Source organism: Molothrus ater, chromosome 4 (genome assembly GCF_012460135.2).
Source record: "Molothrus ater isolate BHLD 08-10-18 breed brown headed cowbird chromosome 4, BPBGC_Mater_1.1, whole genome shotgun sequence".
In the NCBI taxonomy this organism is placed as follows: Eukaryota; Metazoa; Chordata; class Aves; order Passeriformes; family Icteridae; genus Molothrus; species Molothrus ater.
The window spans coordinates 46204256-46211339 of NC_050481.2; the positions used below are offsets into that span (position 1 = coordinate 46204256).

General features: G+C 40.9%; 1 long non-coding RNA gene and 1 other non-coding gene across 4 annotated transcripts; both read right to left on the reverse strand.

Moving 5' to 3' along the window:
- Positions 1–691: 691 nt before the first annotated feature.
- Positions 692–5337, reverse strand: LOC118686595 (uncharacterized). 3 transcript variants are annotated; one of them, XR_004980194.1, is made up of 4 exons: positions 5315–5337; positions 4865–5027; positions 3902–4014; positions 692–3035 (listed from the first exon to the last, which is right to left on the reverse strand). It is a non-coding gene; the product is annotated as an uncharacterized LOC118686595 (long non-coding RNA). The 3 variants fall into 3 exon arrangements; XR_004980193.2 differs by having other exon boundaries at positions 2739–3035; positions 5320–5335; XR_004980192.2 differs by lacking the exon at positions 5315–5337 and having other exon boundaries at positions 2739–3035; positions 4865–5282.
- On the reverse strand, positions 3643–3761 carry LOC118686776 (small nucleolar RNA SNORA26). The gene has a single exon (XR_004980234.1). It is a non-coding gene; the product is annotated as a small nucleolar RNA SNORA26 (small nucleolar RNA).
- Positions 5338–7084: the final 1747 nt, after the last annotated feature.

Sequence of the window (7084 nt, forward strand, 5' to 3'; positions counted from 1 at the left end):
TAAACACATAGGTATGTAAATATTTCCCCTTTTGTTTGACAGTCCCCAGTCTTGATGAACAGATTAACCTTCTTGCAGATTTAGTCAAAGAAAACCCGAAGCAGCATTCCTACATTTGCTATCAATAGCCAGAATTTATTTTCCCCAAATCTCTCATATAATCCCTGTTGTACAAAGCATACATATAATAATGTATAAAATGACCAAGTATGGTTTCATGTCATTTAGCCTATAACAAGGCTGTAAGCCAACTTGGTAGCCCTGGCCTATTCTCAGGCAAACCTGGCTATTTTTCTCCCATTAGTCTTCCATTTTCCAATGAGTAACAAAAGGGAGAATTGTAAATGTTATCACTCCATTTAGAGCATAGCATTCATCAAACCAACCAGGTTTCTTGGTGAACTGCACAGCCCCAAGCACACTGTCCCCCTAGGTGGTGGTCGGGGTGAATGAGCTCATTTACACCAATGAAGTTACTGGATTTAGACCCTAGATTAATACTAATCCCTTTGTTTTGCTTCACTACTTTAATGTGATATATCATAAATGTATTTAGGTGGATGATGCCTGAACTGACATATTTATATTCCCAAAAGCCTGTAGATGGAATAGGAGCAAGCCATACTTGATTGAGGAGAGATTTCTTATAAATACTCATGAGAAGTCACAGAATAAAGTACTCTCAAGCAACTTATCATTCTAATGAATGTTTATTCAAAGTGAGCTTCCAGCATAGAGCAACGGCCCCAACTTGATTACAAACAGCTAAATGTGAAAAGATACAAGGCTTATAAATATGTGACATAATTTGATACTTTAGTTGCAAATATAATCTCTGCTTTGATTTTGCATTAACCAGATCAGTTTTTAAAGAATAATGCCTTAGGTTTGCCTAGTTATTTGAAGAACAAGATTGTTGAAACTAAGTGTTCACCATGCAGTCTCAAGTAGACTTTATTTCATTATTGAGCTTTCTCTAGATGTACTAAACCCAGTAAACTTACTCCATTTATGCTGGGTGAAATCAGAATAGTAGATCATGTCTAGAATGGACTCTCATTTCATTAGCCTTTCAAACCAGCAGTCTCATGAAAAGAGAACAGCAAAGGCTGGACCTCGCATGCAGCTATGCCACTTAGTGGCATGTGGGTATTTCATCAAAAGGAGCAGCAAATTATGACTTCATTAACAGTGATTCTTTGGGAAGCTTTTATACCATAGTGCCAATATACTGTGCAAGCCACTAACTGAAAAATTTATCTTCTGCATCAGACATACTGACACAAAAAAAATTTAGTTGTCAGTAATAGAAAGAGGTAGATCCTAGAACACTTGTGATTAAACTTCTTGAAACTTTTAAGAAAGGGGAAAAAAGTGGGAAGTAGACAGCAATGAAACCACTAAAAACAAAACAAAACAAAAAACATTCAGAACTAACCCTGGCTGCAGATCCCAACAGATCTTGATTCAGACAAGATCCTTGTGGACAGAGCAGCATATGGAATTTAATGCCATTTATTGCACGATAAGTTAATCTGGAAAGGAAAACTCCAACCCTAAGATAGCTTCTAATTCCTTCAGAAATTCTGGAAGGGTAGACTGCTCACTGAAAACATCATGCCAAACTATAAAATGTAAACAAGCTTACTGGTTAAGGAAAACAGGAGTAAACATTCAGAAATCAGTCTGTACTGAATATCATCAATTAACACTGAATCTAAGAAAGGCAAATCAGAAATCTTGCTCAAGGCAGACATAAAACCACAACTCCATAACACAAGACTGAATAGACCAAAAATTAATCCTTAAGCATGGCCACAGAAGACAAAGGTCTATACAACTGACAAGACTTATAAGAAATGATCCATTGTTTCTTGTAAGAGGAAATGGACACTTGTCAAGTTTAATATTGTGAAGAGAATGTACTTCTGTATACCCTTTAAATTTAGTTTTGTCTTTTATTATACAAGCAGACTTAGGTGAGCCTAGAAGGCCACAGATCATTACTCAGCCCTTTTAGTGTATGTTTAAGCAAAGGTAAAAAGAAACACTTCCTGTCCAGATGGGGGTTCAATTACGACCACATATGTGTAAATACAATTGTTCCTAAATCCACACCAACTCAGTCTCCTAAATAGGCAGTGGTGAGCACATGACAGCCACTTCTACTCAATATCCTTGCTTGTGCATTCTAGGAAAGCACTGGCTTTAACAGGATGCACAAAATTACTTAAAGACCTACCTTGAAGATAAATGTTTTCAAGTAGTAAGACATAAGCTACTGAAAAGCATATACAAGCTTTCAATTGCTCAACAACAATGATCTTGTTTTTTAAGGACCTTCTCACTGATAGTGCTTTACATGGAATATTGCAACATTTTCCTTGTTAATTTAAAATTGGTAAGGAATCGGATTCTTGGTAACTTGTGCTTTTCAGTTTGAGATAATTCTTTGGTAGAGAACATGCAAACACATACAGTGTAATGAAATAACTTAGAAGTTAGCTGATTAATCTGTGCTTTTGCATTACAAGATACTCAAAATACTCAAATACCAAGGATAAAAGTTTAAGAGGGCCTTTTCAATGGATTTGTAAATTTAAGATTAAATTTAAGATTAAGGTAATTAAGTCTGAATATGGCAAGAATGTTTCATGGATGTAAACACTTTTGTGCTGTTACAGAAACAAAGTCTTCATGCAGAAAATACCTTAAGAAGAAACCTTCAAAACACAAAGTTTTGGTAGCATACTCTTATTTTAATAATTACTCATAATTTATTTCAATTATTCCACAACCACAGTCAAATTACAGCAGTTTTTGTTAAGAAACCTGTTTCAACAAACGGCGAGATGCCTGTTTCAACATGATCATTGAAGACATATCATTTAAGCCATTGCTTGTCCCAATTCTACTTCCAAGATGATACTTAGAGGTGACAACTGGAATCATCTTGTATGAAGTCAAAAATGATCCACTCAGGACATCATAAACTGATGTTTAATGTCAGTTCCTGGCACACGTTGTCTTCATCCCTGTAAAGAAGCTCTATTTAAGTTGCAGTCAGCATTATGCACACATAAAACAGGTAACTGCCCCAAGGTTGAGCTACATGAACCTTCTACATGACACTAACCTTAGGCCAGAGCCATTTCTCAAACGAAAGGACTTGGTTTGTACAGGATGGGATTTGCATTTCCCATACCATTAGTATGGATTCCATTCCAGAGTACCAGCTATATTAGAATAAGCAGACCCAGTAACTATAATTGACTTTCCTGTGATATTTTTGCTATTTGTTTTTGGCTAAATCTATATAAAGTTTTAACAGTTACCACACAAGTTTTTCACCAGTCAAAGCTATTTTGCTTTGTCTTCTAGCAAGGAGTAAATTAAAACTCCTTCAGGAATAGAAGACAATGGAGTCACTATTATCTGATAATCCTTTTCACAATTACATACCTGGAGACCAAACAATTTACAGAGAAACTCTTTACTCAAGACATTAATCACACAGGTTCACAAAGCACAAAGATTTGAGAAATCTGTGATATTAAGATTCAGATATCATAACAAGAGGACAGTTCATACAAACTATTAATAAAGTTGATTAGCAGCTTCCTAAGTTCAGCAGCTATACAAATGTGTTCCTCTTAAGCATGATCCAAAGAAGAGTTTTAGCCTCACCTCTGGGTTTGCAAGAGAACTTTTATACCCCTCAGTGTTGGCCACTTAAGACACTGCCAGACTTAAGAGGGCAAAGCATAAAAGGGGAGTAGATTTTAGTATGTTATAGTGTTTTCTTATCAACTAGGATGATCTGAATTTACTATTTGTGTAAGAGAGACTATAATTTGCTTGAAATAGCATTGGCAATTGTCATTAGACAGAGCACACTTACCTTACAGTAGAAGGCATTATTTATTCCTAAGAAGTCCTGAGCATTGCTTCACATTTAGGCTGTGATTACCCATGTCTAAAACATTTCAAGCATGAGGTTGCTATGTGAGGCCTCTAAAGAACACACAGAAAATTGTAAAATTATAATTAATACTGTTGAACTAAAGTTAAAACTCTAAAGTTTATTCTACAGAGTTGCTACTCTCTTGTTAAACATTTAAAAATTAATTTTCTGTGGAGTTGCAAAAGTCATTTTTAAGAAGTTTATTTTTAAATCAAAACCTAGAGCAAATGGCAATTACTGGTTCAATCTGTTGATAAGGCATGTTCATTAGCCCAGGTACACTACATAGAACATAACATATCAACTACATAGAACATACCTTTCAAACATTTGTAAAAATATACTTTTACTCATAAACAATGGAATGTTTATTAAGCCTAAATTACTTTCAGTGCTGACACTACCGAGGTAAACTATGAACCTGTAGATTTGGCTTGAATCTTTGCCAGATAATTCATTGCTACCTTGTGTCTACTTACAGATAGATATAAACACACACCTTGTTACAACTTATAAAGCACTCAACAGTATCAAATGATACTGCTACAGGTGGACTAGAATACTTCAGGGAAAGCACAAAACAGAGGGGTTATTTCTTTGTTTGAACAATTATTGAGCCCATTTAAACCCAAGCCCTAAGTGCCTACAGTCTAAACATCACAGGTTACAATTGCAATTTTCTTGATGCGGCCTATTAAAAAACTAAATAAACGCAGTGATTCCGATTTAAGGTTTTTGCAACTCAATAGCTGCGACTTAAAACACAGAAGAGTGCAAATGTAGATAGTTATTTTGACTCAGAGACACAGGGCAGCTCCCCATACATATATATATCTGTTGTTTTAAAAAACTCCCAGGATTCAAAGCCCTCCACTTTGGAAGCCCGAAGCCTTTTCTTACCAGCCGCACGCTGTAGTAGGAGCGCTGAGCTCGCTGTGTCCCTCACCCATAGGCGTCCCAAGGCGTGAGCGCAGGCCGCCAGCGCTGGCCCTGTCCGGGCCTGCCGCGCCAGCCCTCCTGCACATCGGGGGCATTGAAGGGCCCGCCGCTTCCTCGGGACACACTGCGGAGGGAGAAAGGCATCAGCCGGGCAGCAAGGGGACCGCGAGGGGGGAAATAGGGGGACACGGACCATTTGTGCCTCACGACAGGATGCAGGGCGGAGGGAAGGGCTCCGCACTGGGTTTTAGTGAGGGAAAGCTTCTCTATCCCCCTGTGTTGACTCCCCGGAGCACCGCCAAGCTCCGAGAGGGCAAGATGTGAAGGGAAAACCACACAGGTGTGTCCCACCTCCCCCAGGCCCAAAGCCCGTCTGTGCGGAGGGTTTCCCCTGAGAGCGGCCGCATTCACCTTACCGCGCCCACAGCCGGCGGACAGAAGGACAGAGCAGGGCCGCGCCGGCCATTAAATACTGCCGCGCGCTCCCGCGAGACCCACGCGGCTCCGGCCGCCGCTGCCTATTGGTGAGGACAGCGCGCGTGACCTCGCGTGGGGCGGGATGGGGCGCGCGGCCGAGCCGCGCTGAGGCGCAGGGCCTGGGCGCTGCTGCTGAGCCGCGCCATGGCCGCGTCTGAGGGGCTGGCCCGGCTGCTCGGCTGAGCTTCCTGCGGCGGCCCCCATGGGTCAGAGCAAGGCTTTTGCGGGGGCATGCTCGTCCGTTCCTCCCCGGGCCGAGTTCTGGGTGCCCGGAGATGTTTAACGCCGGGAAACAAAAGTGTCTTCGGTGCGAAGTGGCAGCTGTGTAGCGGGTTTGAGGCACTAAATACTGCTGATCTCTGTCTAAACTCCTGTCTAAGCCCTGCTTAGGAGGCTTAGGAGCTGTCTGCGAGGATGGTGAGGTAAAGCCCCGAGCCTCGCTAATGCCCTGGCGATGCCATGCGGCTCTGCCGGGCTGTGCGCCAGGCGTGACGCGGTGGCAGCAGGCCTGCGAGCCAGCCCTCAGCACGGTGCAGAGCTCTGCTGCTCTTCTGCCCCAGATAAAATGGGCCGCCCGTCTGGGGATGTTACTAAGCGATTTGCAGTGAGTACGAGCAGATTAGCATAAACAGAGAATTAGTAGTTTGTAGAACAGAGACTTCGCGAAGCTGGTAGGCAGGAATCACAATATATCATAGAATGTACTGAGGTGGAAGGCACCCATCAGGATCTTCAAGTCCAACCCTTGGCCTTGCACAGGGCACCCCAAGAACCACACCCTGTGTCTGAAAGCATTGTCCAAACTAAATTGAATGGAAGTCCCTGCTTCTCAAATAGGTGTGTATATTGCTGATAATTCATACCTTCCTGTCTCAGTGAGAAACAATATGTCTGGTTCACCTCGAGTTACTACCTGAACAGCACCTGTAAAGTGTGTGGAAAGAAAATAACGAGTTGGCCCACTATGTCTAATCTGAAGCCTGCATTTAAATCACTCTCAACAGAGCTAAACCAATCTGATGTAGCCTAAAACAAATAGTCACATAGTTGCAATCAAGGGATGATTCTAGGAATTGTTTCCTTCTACTTCTAGTTACCTCTTCTAATTCTTGACGCTCAAAACATTGTTGCAGATTAATGCTGCGACAGTTTATTGTCTGTACGTCCAGATTCAAAACCTGTTTTAGGACTGCAGGTAAATCAGTCTCTGGAGATAAATTTGTGAGACATGTAGTTTTAAGTTTTTTCAAGTGGGCTCCTTTGCAATGACTATTTTGACTATTAAAGTCAAAAAGATGAAGTGGCATTCAACCTTTAAATTTTTAGCACTTATGCCAGTGGGATTTATGTCAAGTTTGCTTTCTTCTTTTCCAGTACAGAATGTAAACTGGCACTTCTGTTACACAGAAAACCAGCAATCCACAGCAAGCCAGTGATCAGTATCCATCCTAGTTGAGCATTTTAATAATTCACATAATCCTACACTTTTTCTTGCCCCTCACAAGCTTTCTTCTGTTTTCCCTATACAAAGTTTGTATTGTTTGCCTTCTCTCTGGCTCCATGAAACTTTTGTGTCTGATAGTGGCACAACTTAAAGAGAAGAAATGCAGAGTCTACCTGACTTGCCTGTCCTTTTCCAAAACTTAGAATAAAATAATTGTCCTTTAATAAATTAGGATCAGATGTGGATTTGAGCCTCTTTAC